We start from the raw sequence: 14,429 nt of genomic DNA, 5'->3' as shown, positions 1-14,429 counted from the left end.
TGCAGGGGACTTCGGCCTGATCCAGAAGGGGCCCCTGCGCTCCTCCTTGTGAGGTGCAACGTTCGAGTCTAAAGCCTGACACCGAAAGTCTCCCCTGGAGGCACCAGAGGGAGGGTGGGGTCAGGCTATCCATGCACCTGCCCGTGTGGGGGGCCCGAGAGCAGAGCGCCCTGGATGGGCCCCGGCTCTCCGCAGCTGGAGGGGCCGGCCCGGAGCGCCTGTGCAGGACAGGAGGCCTGTGCCCGGAGCGCCCCCACAGGAAGGCTCTGCTGACCCGCACCGGTCTCTTCCCGAGCAGATGCTTCACTCGGGTGAAACACCATGTCCGGGCCGCGTGACCTTCCGAGCGGAGGTTCCAGAGCTCCTGCAGTTGGCCTAGACCACAACTCAAGTGGATTTGACACGACCTAACAACAATCCCGTTTTAAGTCTGCATTGATGACCTTGGGTTTAACTAAATCTAGAAGTCAAAAGCTAGAAGGTGCACAAATGTGTCTGGATATCGTAAACCTTCCAGAACCACAGGGCGTGGATGCTTCATCATCGATACGCCCTAGAGGTCTCATCCCATTACAGCCGTGTCACAGCGGAGACGGAGGAACACGTCAGGTGTCCCCTTATGGGAAGGCCCAATGCTGGCGGGTTTTAAGTAACGTTTTTTTAGAGATTTTAATACCCCAGTGGAACATAGGTATCTGTTTACGCATTTTTGGAGTTACGACTTAGGAACCAGACCAAGCTGGTAAAAAATCTATTCCAACGGGATCTTCACAAAGGCATGAAAGCGTCCTGCACAGAGGGCGTTTTCCACAGATCTGAAGCAGGACAGTGACCCACGCTCCTTTTCAATTAGGAGGAAGTTAGGGAGCCACCCGTAAGCAGTTTTAAATGATTATGTACACATACAAAATATTACCAGTTTGTAAGTGATCAGCAGAATTGGTGGAGATAAGACAAAGGAGGGATAAATTTTATGACTCCTGCTGGCCCAGAAAAGCTAACATCTAAGTGAAGTCAGGTCTGTCCGTCTGTCACATGCGGTACCTGATGTTGCTCAGAAAGCAACCTGGGCAGCTGTGGAGAGCGCCACGGACAAAAGGGCATTTCCCCAGGAACTGAACCCAGGGGAACGTTGGGCCTTTGTCTAATTCAGAACAATGCTCAGTATGTCAAATGCACTTGCAAATTTTCAAAGAGACTAACGCCTGCAGCTGGGGGACCGAGTTTTCCCTGTATTAAAGGAATATGGATTTATGAAAACACACGCCAAAGACGATCAGTAGAATTCCTAAGTCGAAACAATGAGGCTGCTGTAACCTGACACGGCACATCTGTGGGGTTCTCAAAGCACATCTGTCAAAGTGCTCGAACGCTATGCTCCTGAAAAGGGTAATAAAACATCCCAAGAGAACGTCCAGTTCCTCTGACCAAGACACTAAGTCAGAAATCAAAGCAAATGACAGAGCACAAAGCTATCAGAGTCATCGACGGGGGGCGGGGCAAAGCTGTTATCAGAGGAAATGAGGGAAGGGTAACAAGAAAAGAGACTGTTTGCCAGCGGGCTTCTAACTGCGGGAGGACAACTGAGATTGGGGAATAGAGATCCTTTGAGACCAAAACAAGGGCGAGAGGAGGGCAAGCTGGGGACCAGTGCTTCTTGCAACCAGGAGCCCGCAGCTCTCAGGCCCTGGAGCCTTTGCTAACCCAGGATCCTCGGTTAACAGGTGTGGTGAACTTGAACTTCAAGAGCAGACACCAGGTCTGCTCAGAGGAGGCCCGCTCGGCCGGCCCGCCCACTGCCTCCCCATCTCAGGTCCTCCCCACGGCTGCAGAAGGGGACCCAGCAGCACGGAAGCCACTGGAATAAACCTGCTCAGCTGAGTGGACTGCACAGTGCGGTCACTTAACACCATCCAGCTTCAGTAAGTCCAGGTCAGAGCAGGCTGAGATGAAGCGGCTCCCCAGAGGTCGCAAGGGGAGCAGGACCCAGTGTCTCTGTTCCTGGGGTCTTTGGTGCCATCTCCGACTTTATTCATGAGCGCATTTCATCCACAAGGTGGACTTCCCAGTGAACTAAGTTCCACCATCGCAAAACAGGCCTCCCCCCTCCACACACACTCCTCCTGCAGACGGCAGCCAGCACAGCTGTCCCCTCACTCCTCCACCGGTTCTGCAGCAACGAGCTGAGGTTCTGCCGGGACGCGGTTCTCAGAGGTCACCATGCTCCATGAACACACAGCTCCGACTGGAGCAGCATGCCGGGAACACATTCCTAGACTCACGGAAGTAAAAGACAGCTACGAGTGCAGAGCATTACATGGTTTCACCTAGACAACTGCATTTCATCTTGGCCACAAGGCCAAGAGGAGGCATCTAGAGGTTAGAAAACAGGCTCAGAAAGGCCCACAAGTCACTGGACCCACAGGGAGTCTCAGTTGTGCTGTTGACAAATACAAATGGCAAGCAATAGGATATACTGGAGTACATGAGGAAGCCATTTGGTGTAAATCTAATTGGGCCCTTGTCTTTTCCAAAAGGGTCTGACCATGGCTGTTGAGCACGCATTGTATATCCCCTTTAAACATTTCCTATGGCAAGAACAAATGGCCTTAAGATAAAGGTGTAACTTCCCCCCACACTGGCATTTCCTTAAGGATAAGCATCTTTCCTTAGGCTAGGAACTGATTGCTGTGCTCACCTTTGACCGTCCAGCTCACCTGTGACCACCCAGCTCGAGACAACACTCCTGCCACCCTGCTGTGTTCACCCAGACAGCAAGCTACCTGCTGTGTCCATCAATCGCTGTGCTGACAGAGCAGTCTCGCAACTATTGTAAAAAGGGACATTTCAATATGTGAAACATCCTCTTTGGGGGTATATAACCACTCTGCACAACTCACTTCTTTGGTGCCCTTTCTTCCTTCGGGGAGAAAGGCCCCAGGCCATGGTCCTCAGATTTTAGCTCAGAATAAACTCCCCCAAATTTTCATTTATAGATTGGTTATGGATTATTTGCCTCGACACTGTCCAGCTGCTGACCCTGTCACCCGCTTAGCTGCCCCAGGGAACTCGAGGCTGGGTTTGGAAGCATTTAACCGTTTTTCCAAATTGTTTTTCTCCTTTTGTTATGTTAAGGAAATGCCCTCACCAACCTCCCTGAACCCGACCAGGCCTCATCAGAGAGCCATGCCTGTGACCTCTGCCTTAGTTTTAATGCTAAGCTCTCTCCAGGAGGAGCTTAGGCCTTATTCCCATCCCTTGCAGTGTGTGTGGAAGCATGTTTCCCACTGAGCCTGCGCAAGAGGATACCCACCTCTCCCTTTTGAATATCATTCCCCATCCCAAACAAACGTCCCTGCTTCCCTTTGTTCGAGAGAGCTGTGACTCCAGAAATGATTCCGTGTGGTCTCCTATTTGCTGCGAATATACTTTACTTTGTGAGACAACTACTCCTGGTGGAGAGTCTGATTTAACTCGCCGGAAGGGTACCCACTTCGGTTTCGGTAACAACCCATATGCTACAGCAGGCTCCTCAAGAAGAATGTAAAGGCCCACACAGTCCTCTGGGAAGCACGCACCAGTCACGAGCCACATGCATGCAACGCATGTCTACACGACAGAGTAATAAACGCCATCACACACACGTGCATACACACACAACACAGTCTTTTTTGGATAACGTACATGACCCACACACGCCTTAAATTCCTGTGTATCTTTCTAAATAGGACCTCCCTGGAAATGGTTAAAATTCCAACACTGATCAAGTTTTAGCGGACATGACATCGGTCCCCATCTGGGGGTGCCTGGCCACCTTGCACACACACAGGAGCACGTCACGTGAGGACTCCCACAGCCCCAGGGAGGGAGCGGAGGTGGGGACTTGGTTTCAAATCCAAGGCAACATCTTAAACATATACACACACACATCACCCCTGAAACACACACAGAAATACAGTTATTCCAGGTACTTGGTGAAAAAAATTACTCCCCTTTCACTTTCTCTTTTTTAATTTCTTTATTCTAACAAAAATTTACCATTTTAACCATCTTTAAGTGTTCCCCTTTCACTTTTACAACTTACCTGGGTTTCGCTGCACAGTCTTGTTTCGATTTTTGCATCCATTTTTAAAGCACTCTGTTCTTAGTGCATCTTCGGTCCACTTTTCTTTTCCCCCCTCGATTAAGACACATAACCTGAAAGCAAGCTTGCGTGTGGCGGCTACTCAGAGGGATGAAGTGGGGCCCAGGTCACAGAGCCGGCATGGGAGCCAGTGGACCTGGGTCCTATCCTGGCTACGATGAGGGGACCCTGTGACAGGACGGCTAACCCAGCGCTGGACCCAGGGCTCCCCAGGGGCGGTGCACCACCCTTCTCTGCACGGCCCCTGTGCACAAGAAGGGACCTGGCGTTCCCGGGGGGCCCTGGGATGCCGCGCAGACTGCCAGCCCCCTCCCACCTCTCTTTCTCCCTAGTTCCATTTCCACAAAATGGGCACTCCAACAGTCAACATCCTGCCTGAAATGCTGCTTCCCATGTTCTCTAAGCAAGAGCGTTTCCTTGTCCAGCTTCTCCTCCTACATGTTGGAAACAAGGATTCTTCCCCTCTCTCTCCCTCCTTTGATTGTGCTTCATAAGGGTCATTATTTATAAGTAATGGACAGAACTTCTCTAATCCCATAAATGTAAAGGGTCCCAGCCACCCAGCCTCCCTGGGTTTCCACAGAGCGCTGGCAGGTCCCGTCCAGGGCTCGGGCTCTGCCAGGGCCTTGTGACACGCAGGGCAGGCTGCCACGGGAACGCTGGAGGCGGCAAGCTTGCTGGAGTTGTGGACCCCTCTGCAGTCCAGTCAATGTCACCAGACTTCCTGTAAAGAAACAGGAGGCCCTCCTCTACAGTAACAGGAAGGGACAAGGGAGTGGAGGACAGGTAACTGTCAACACTGCATCCACTGGGGACATCTGATTAAACTCCCGGCTGACAAGGGAGGGGCGGAGGGATGGCACTAAGTTAAAGGTTAAGAAAAGGCAAAAGTTTCAAGCTATGAAAATTATGCAGGGAAGAAAGCCTGAGATGCATCATTGGGACTCTAAGAAATTCAGGGAAGCTATCTTAATTCCAAGGCGTCTTGGGAATACAACTTTTCTCTCCCAACCCCAAAAATGGCTTTAACAGAACCACCGCGAAGAGGTCCCTTAACTCACAGCCGCTCTACAGGTCTTGCATTGACTTCATTTGGTTTAGAATGTCTCAACTCTTTATCACTGTAATTTCCTTTCTAACAGATGAATTCAGAGAGCTCAACTTTTTAATATTTTCCAGTGTTGTCTCTACAACCGACACTTTCACACCCACACATGACATTTTACTTACGCAGCCAAGCATCTTAAATATTTTATTACACAATTCCAGGAACCGTAACTCAGTTCACAAATAAGCCAGGATAACATCCACACCCTTCTTTCCACAGGACAAAGGAGAAAAAAAGGCCCAGGGCACGTAGAGCCTGTGATGCTGGATTCCCACCCGGACCCCGCTCCCTGGCTGCCTGCAGGGGCCTGCTGCCAGCGAGGACAGGGCCACCCGAGGACTCAGGACATCACGATGTTGGGGCAGGAAGCTCCCCGCTCATCTCAGTTCATAAGCTCAGGTCAAACGCGTGGGTGAAAAGCGCGTTTCTCTTTCAGGCCCTCCAGCGTGCTAACAACGTGGAGAGACGACACGCGGCCCGACGACGCGGCCCGTCTGCGGCCACACCTGAGGGCAGTCTAGCACCCCTGTCGTCGAAGGATTCTTAAATACCTAACTTCACTTTTCGACACTGTACCCACATTTGTGGGACTTAAACCACACTGAATAGCAAACGAAGTAGTCAGTAGAAATTTTAACACAGATCAAAACATATTTTGCAATTTGCCCTGCTGAGAAAGCAGATTAGACAAATTCTGTGACCCTTGGTAGTCGGGTATATAAAGTAGGAAGAGTTTCAAATATTTTACTCCAGGTTTGGCCAAGAAAAAAAAAAACCAACAGCACTGTAAGAGCCCTCCGGTGTACGGCATGACTTCCTGTCGAGAGGTTTACCACGCTGGTCATCCAAGGGACAGGCAACGCAGGGACTGGCCCCCACTGACAGTCTGGGGGACGAGCCCCAACGTGGCGGGGTTAGAACGCTGAGGTGGACGGCGTGACTGGGTGCCCGGCCTGGATCAACAGGGAGGAAGTTCTGCAGACGATCCACAGCGTCTGGGCCCCACAGCCCCTCCATCGCTTTCATCCATGGCCTAGATGAAGAAGTGGGGCTCGGCGACACTCAGCTAGGAGGGACAGCCAAAACCTTCACTGAATGCACAGAGATTCAAAAGTTTTCAACAAGACGGAACAAAGGCCCAAAACTAAGACGACAAAATCCCATAAGGAAAAACAGCAAGTGCAGCAAGTGAAAGATCTGGCTAAGAGCTGAGCTGTGAAAAGGACTCCAGGCTCCTAGGGGACCACAAGCTCAGTGTGAGTTGTCACGGCCCAGGGCTTTAGATCAAGGAAAGCATCCTCAGCCACAGGCAGAGAAGCACCGGCACAGACCAGCAAACGTGTAGCCCATCTCAGCTCTGAACCACACGCTAAGGAGACACAAGATGAGCCGGGTGTGTGCAGACCAGGCCTACGCAGGGAGGTTTCCGGAAACAAGTATATGAAGAATGACGGCAGGAACCTGGACTGTTCCACCCAAAAAAGAAGGCGGTGGCTGGACTGCCGCAAGCTTTGACATCCCCTCAGTAGGTACTGAATGAACGAATGCATGAATCACTAGTTCGTCAAGGGCAGCGTGCTGGCTGTACACTAGATTCGTGGGGAAAGAACATGAACCATCACCAGTAAGAAATTCACAAGGCTGGTGCCTAGACCAAGCACCATTCAAAGAAGGGGTCCACACATTGGTTTTTTCTAGAAAACCTCTAGGTAATTCTGACTGTGGCCAAGACTGGGGAGTCAACACAGGACAAACAACTGGGAGTCATCGGGAACCGGGTGTGACGTGTGGCCAGTGCGGCCAGTGCAGAGAGCTCGCTGCCACAGCACGAGGAAGCCCCTCCCGGCAGGTGAAGAAGCAACAGGAAGTCAGCTGGCGGGAACCATGCGGGGCGACCTTCCTGGGCTCCATCCTTCCTCTAGCCTCAGGTTCTCAGGATCGTGCACAGAAGCGACCCAGTAACTGCCAACAGAAGGGAAGCGCTGGGTTCACAGGCCTCTTCAGTGTCATCATTCCTGCTCAATGCAGTCTGCTTTAGTGGACGGTGCACACTATGTTTGAGTGATTGAGGGGGAAACACTTCTTTTTAAAAACAAATGCTTTGTTGGGGCTGGCCCTGCGGTCTAGTTGTTAAGTCTGGTGCGCTCCACTTCAGCAGCCCAGGTTCGGTTCCCGGGCAGGGACCTACACCACTCACCGGCAGTCACGCTGTGGCAGGCGTCCCACATACAAAGTAGAGGAAGATGGGCACAGGGCTAACATTCCTCAGCAAAAAAAAAAAAAACATGCTTTGTCATTGCTTAATTTATAACTTTAAAAATACCCTATTATTTCTCTCTGAGGAGCTCATACACAGCAATCGCTCCACAGAACCTTGGAATGTGCAGGAGGACGTGGTTTTCAGTTTGGGGAAAAGGCGCTCGGTAAGAATAGCCACCTTTCCAATCCTCAGTTACCTTACATCACCTCATACTCGACAATGAGCAAGCACAGTTCAGACCAGCTTGTTTATTATAGGACGACGGCCGGGTGCCTCTCTTATGTCTATAGCTGCCTACTCTTTTGGTTAAAACAAAAAACAAAAAACAAAACAGGAACTTCTCGCTAATGCAACCCACCAAGCACAAACCATGAACACCTGGATCTTACTGTGGGCCTTCCCCTCAAACAGCCTTGACAGACCCCTTCTGCTAAACCCAGAGCCACTGTGACAGCTCCACGTGGGGGGCACATGGGAAGATTTTCTTAGATGACTTCCCCTGTCATCAACAGATTGACCGGTCTCCCCACTGTCTCCCCCCAGGGCCAGGTTGTGAACACAGATGACCAATTCTGGGATGAACACAAGCAAAGCTTGCAGGAGATCATGAGCCACAAAGGTCTCTAATGGAATCCAAGGGGACACAGGAGCGGGTTTGTGTGTCCCGCAGCATGCCACATCGCTGCTCTGTATCACCCGTGTTGACACCAGAGTCAGGCCGCTCGTGTCCTGGGACCTGCTGGTGGCCAGGCAAGTCCCTCAGCGCCTGCCAGCCCCGTTACCGTCAGGGAATGGGACTGCGGAGCTGCAAGCTGGCAGGGCCAGGACACGATGGGGAGAAGCCAGGTCACTGCAGACCGGGCGAGATCCTGGGCCGGCACCGCCTGGCTCAGTCTCAGGCTGGCGTCACTCAGAGCCTGGCCCTGAGGCTCCCGAGGGAACGAGTTCCTGCTCTGCAGCAGGCACGAGACACATGTCGGCGGTTCCCCTCCATGAGCCGGCAACAACTCTTCACTGACACAGCCCAGGAGGCACGCTAAGTCCTCGGCATTCGTCATCTGCTTCTCGCATCACGTGGAGGAGGTAAATGCTGCAATCCCCATTTTGCAGATAAAGAAACTGAGGCAGAAAGCAGTTTATCGAAAGCAGCTGGGGTTGGTGGGTGGTAGGGCCTGGACCCCAACATGTCTCTCTGAGCCCCAGGCCTTGCTGTCGAGCCCGCTGCACCTATCTGCTGCATCCACAGCTGGAAAGGGATGGGGAGAACACACTGGCCGGGGTGGGCCAGGGTCCCTGGGAGCCCTGAGGTCATGCAGGGAACTCGGCTTCCTCAGTGGAGCTGGGGAGCGCTGTGCGGCTTTTGAAGCGAAGAGAGGCAACGCCATGAAGAGCTCTGCATTTTAGAAAAATGGTTCAAAGGGAGGCTGCCAGGGCACGCCACCCAGGGACACGAGTGTCCCAGGAAGGTAGCATCTGTCCACGGGGCGGCTCTCTGCTGCTCACTCTGCTGGTGATCTGGTCTAACCACACAGACCACCGGGGGCCTGAGAACTGAAGATTCTTCTGCTAAGGTGTGCAGCCATGAGAAACGTGCATGCTGGGAAATTCCTTAGGGAGCCACAGTTGGGAGGCTGAAGTTAGGGCAGTTGTCCCCAAACACAACTCACATCAGAATCGCCCAGGCGACCTTTTAAACTGCAGGTTCCTGGGCCACTAACAGACCCATGGGATCCGTGTCACAAGAAAGCAAAACAGAGCGAGACTTCAGCAGGTGGCCAGGCGGTCAGACGAGACCAGACAGCAACGTGGCACTATGTCCACTCTGGCCTCGGCCCCTCACCCTGGGGAGGTGCACCTGAGCTGGCCCTGACGGCCATGATCCCAACAGAAGGACTCAGGAGGAGGAGGGGGCACAGGCCCATCGGAGGCAAGAAAGCGTACACGAGCACGGGGCCACAGTCGAGTGTGTCTGCACAGAAACCAGAGGGAGAGCGAGTGTCCGTCAGCAACGCGACATCCTCCCCCCCAGCTCACAGATCCGTCAGCTCTCAGCTTTCAGTGTAAGTGCGCCAAAATGCATTCTATTCTAACGCAGAAAGTCAGCTGAGGACTCAGATATGACACCACCTCCACAGGGCAGGGGGTGGCCCCAAGGGTGAGGCTCACCCTCTGTTCTTTGTCCCCAAGAAGATGAGATTGGACAGAAAAGGGCGGAAGGAGGGTCATGCAGGACACAGACCTCCTGTTCCCAGATGAGACGAAGCTGTAAGACAAGTGGCACGTGCCCATCGGTTCCGAATTCCTCATCAACAGGGTTCTGGGTGCGAGCAGAACTCTCCGCCCAGGAAGTGGCAGTCCTGGGTTAAAACTATGCCCCGGGTGAGGCAAGATAACACTCACGGGGGCGGGGGGGTGGAAGCATGGGAGGGCCCTGAAGGGTCCCAGCCCAGAGAGAGCCTCAGAGGGGGCGGGTGCAGAAGAGAAGGCGCCTGGATAGAGGGCTGACCCACGCCGGCCGTCCTCCACCGGCCACGCTCTCCTCAAACCAAACAACGCACAACTTGAGGGAACTAAGACTATACTCTAAGTTTGCGTGTTTCAAACACTGACCCCTCCCTTTTAAACTCCTCTGCTTTAACTAAACACATGAATGAGCATCTAGTCACATGGTCACATGGCAAGAATATTTTACAAATTATGGAATAAAGTCACTGAAAAAGCCTGCATGGCACCTTAATGGTTGCAATGGAACAAAAGCTCGACCTAGGAAATTTCTGCCCTGGTCCAGCATTCCCACTAACCCAGGAGTGGGCTCCGCACATGTCAGTCACAACCCAGCCTCAGGGCCTTTGCACCTGCTGTTTCCTCTGAAACACTCTGCTCCCAGGAAGTCAAAAGTCTTCACTCCCTCATGAAGGAGCGTGTCCCACACCCCTATATAAAATAACAGCCCCCATGCACACTCCCACCCCACTTACTCTGTTCTGTATTCCTGGCATTTCTCTTCCCCAGCATTGTATATACGTATTTGTTTATTCTCTGCTTCTCCCCAGAAGGATCTGATCTACAAACGGCAAACACCTTCTATTCACTGCTTTAGCGCCAGCACCTAGCACATCTGGCACATGGCAGATGTTCCATAACAAATATTGAATGAATGAATGAAGTCGTCATTTAACGTCCAAGATTCATATGTACAGAGAGAGTGAATATGAAAGTACCCTAAAAAGCATCAAGTGCCACGTGAATTAGTTAATTCAGCAAGTACTTAAGGGCTTGCAGAGATGAAGAATAGCATATGTGCAGGCAGTCTCGGGTGCAAGGGGTCCTAGCAGGACAGAGCAAAGCTACTGACCTCGGTACCTCCTAGTGCCATGCTGGGGCGGGTCCCCAGAAACACAGCAATGCAGTAAATGACCAGTGACGGGAGCGGGGGACCCACACTCAGGGCCCAGCCTCGGCCTGGTGATTTCTTCACTGTTTCCAGTGCTAAGAGTCCAGCTTCACTCAGACCTGGCGAGTTCTAAGGGGGCCCGCCCTCTGGAATCCCTTGGTCCAGGAACGAAATCAGACACCTGCTCAGACTCCATGAAGAAACGTCTGGCCGGGACAACATCCTTTGTCTAGAGCTCGCTAAAAACTGAGGACTTCCTGTGACTAAGGCCTTCTTTCTGCTGCCAAGTTCCCACAGCTCTGAGGACCTTTTATCAGGGGCCACAACATAACTCAGGCTGCATCTACCATGCATTCTACCAGGATCAGCAACTGGGCCATGAAATGGCACATTGATAACCAACCAAATCAATACTTGATCTGTTAAGGCAAACCACTGAGCTGACCAACAGCCCAGTCTCTGGTATTCCCGGAGACTATGTCTTTCAAAAAATATACAAGATTTTGTAATGAAGGTGCACTGAATCTGGAAAAGAAAATACAATTTTATCCTTCATTTCCCAACTCAGGTACGGGCCCCACGCAGACACACTGCACCTGTAGGTGATCTGCAGGATGGAGATGTGCTCAGGCCCACAGGGTCCGCGCCGCTGTCGCAGGAGGGTGTCGAGGACCATTCTGTTCCACATGACCCTGCTGAGTAACTTCTGGAGGAGAATCAGATGCCACGGGAGACCTTTGACCTTTCTTTAAACTGAACTTTACATGGGCTGGATGCCCTTAAGGTAAAGCACTGAGTCTTACGTGTACAGCAAATTTCCAGAACTTTTCATACTGGACCCCAAATGACTTCAGGGTGTGCAATTCTAGAAGTGGAACTTTCTCTCAAAAATAGGATGCACAAGCCCACTGTGACGAAATAAAACTCAAAATGATGTTAAGATACAGCACTTTGCAAATAACTGATCCACCCTGGTTAGGCGGCTGCATATGGGGAGGGAGGCCCGCCCACCTTCCAAGGCCCAGACTGTCACAGAGGCCACCTCGCGGCTGCCCAGCTCCTCCTGCCACAGCCACGGAGGTGCACAAGGCTGTGACTGAAGCGGGACAGCATGCCTTCTCTGGCAGCCCTGCTCCGGACCCAGAAGGCCATCCGCACCCAAGCTGAGCACGCGATCCCACAGCAGCCCCACTCTGTTAACTGAAATCCAGACGTGGCACTTGTAGTGACGACTTCAGATGGCCGCCGGTGCTCAGGGTTGCCAGCAGACTGCACGGCCAGGTAAGTGGCTCTCCCATCCCCCGCGGCTGGAATTACGAGATGGTCTTCCTGCCCGGTCCTACTTGCTCCTCGTTGTTGAAAAAGAAAGATCTACCCAACCAATTTCCACTCAAGTGTGTGGTGGGTGGGGAATGAGAGAGAAAACAGCCCAAACCCAAGTTATACAGAAGGGACTGGGCCTTCTGTGGCCTGTACAACAACCTTCCTCCAAAGATAAAACATCCCAAGTACTTGAAGCCTAAAGCATTCTCACAACTAAGAACTTCTGTATTAAAATAACTGAGATCTCAGCAGTGAATTTTACTATTTGTGAGTCTCTAGTAACTTTTATAACAAATATTACCAGTTACCAAAACCCTGACGCAACAGCGAGGCCGTCCCAGTTTTTGAATAACATTTCTCAGAAGATCCTTCTCTTATAATTTTTAGCCTGTCTTTAAAAGGGGCAACTGGTAACTAAAAAAGATACAGGGCAGAATAAAGGCAGGGTATTTCGAGGGAAATGAGAGCAATTAGGCGTCAAGATTTAGTGGAAACTTGGGAGCTACTAAGACAACTGAAACGCAAGAAATTAACACAGAGAAACTGTCCAGGTGTCAGGGACAAAGAGAGTCCCTGGAAAGATACTTGAGCTAAAAGAATCGAAACAGAAACACTGATTCTCAATGAAACGTGCTGAAGATCTATCATTCAGCTCAAAATGAGGTGCAGGGGCATTATCATCCTAAGATGTTTGGGGTACGATGTAGAAAATACTTAAGAAAAAGTTCAGCTGCAATATCCAAGGGAGTTTTCAATTAACAACCCAATTTAAGCTTTCTGTGCAAGCGAAGCAAAGAAAATGATGAAAAATACTGCCACGGGCTGGTTCAGTCTGGAAATCCTCGTTCTGCAAAAATAAAGGAACACAGCCAAGAGGCAGAGACAGAATTAGCGTGTGGGTCGGGTAGAGAGGGACACAGGAAGGCACGTTAACCACTTGAGGGACGGCGTGAGTACGCAGGGGTGCCAGCACACAAGGAGGGGTCGGACACTGCCAGTCCAGGACTCCCCCCGCCTCGCAGCAAAAGTCCCAGTGGGACTCGTTGTGCTGGGCCTAAAAAGCACAGCCTTTGGTTTCCACACGAATAATAAAAAACGCTTCCAGCCGTCCAGGATCTATCAAGGACAAGTTAGCCCTCTGGTCAGAAAAGTTTCTTTTAAAGAAGTGTTTTAAAGCTCTCTCACTTACGCATGCAGTGTGAACCACAAAAATAATCCGAATAAAGAAGTCCAAACGATAAGGAGACTTATGGGACTGGAACAACGCATGACAGCTGAAGACTCATATTTTAAATTTTTTATAAATGAACACGTTCTGTTTCTTACGTTGTTCGTGCTACTTTTTCTGTAGGACTGAGTAGAGTACACAAGTTTTCATTTCTTGCAGAACTGTAACTTATTTGCGTTAATGGAAAAAAAATGTAAATATCTTATCACTTTGGAAGCCATGTTTTGATTTCTGAAGAAAAACAGTTACCAATTAAACGCAGGATTTCTGACTCAACAAATTAGCCATGTTACACAAGAAAATTTAAAGCTTAAAATCAGGGGAAAAAATTTTTTCAGAAACTTTCCTATTCGGTGCATATAAAATCAACACTTTAAAGGTTAATCAAACAGCTCAGGCTTCCACCCCCAGCTTTCAGGTACTAAACAGCAGTCTGTCCTCCGTACGTAAGACATCACTGCACTCCAGACACCCAGCCTTAACTGCTTCCCACCAACGCCACCATAACCACGGCGCTCAGTGTGTTGCTGTCATTTTAAAATCAAATCCACACGAAAGAGAATCGAATTCAAGCCCGTTTTCGTGGCTACCGTGCATGTGATACACTCTCCTTCACCCCCAAATTCTAACAGCAAACTGTAACTTGCCCATTTGAAAAAAAACGCAAACCAATGTAAAAATAAAAAATCATCCAACAAAACCGGACAAACCATAATCTGAATAGCAATGAACATTTCCATTTTAAACCGGTAAAAAAGAAAGGAAACCGAATCTTATAAAGACCAGTGGAAGTAACCGTTGAAAAGAACACTTTTAGATTTTAAAACATCATTAAGGAAGTAAGCCCAAGAGAAGGAAAGTCAGCCCATGGAGGCTGTTTTGGACCGGATACCTTGCTTTTCTTAAGGAATCTCTCGAATTGCTCACCACGCATTACAAAGCAGCACTTAGCTTAAACCACCTGTGTCTTCT

The 14,429-nt window shown here is 50.6% G+C and overlaps 1 protein-coding gene across 8 annotated transcripts in view; it reads right to left on the bottom strand.

Moving 5' to 3' along the window:
* ZNF516 (zinc finger protein 516) overlaps positions 1-14,429 on the bottom strand; it is a 123,584-nt gene that overhangs the window by 21,834 nt on the left and 87,321 nt on the right. The window lies entirely within an intron of this gene.

This window comes from Equus asinus, chromosome 7 (assembly GCF_041296235.1).
Source record: "Equus asinus isolate D_3611 breed Donkey chromosome 7, EquAss-T2T_v2, whole genome shotgun sequence".
Taxonomy (NCBI): Eukaryota; Metazoa; Chordata; class Mammalia; order Perissodactyla; family Equidae; genus Equus; species Equus asinus.
Note: the sequence above shows the minus strand (reverse complement) of the source record. Positions and strands in the feature narration are given on the sequence as shown.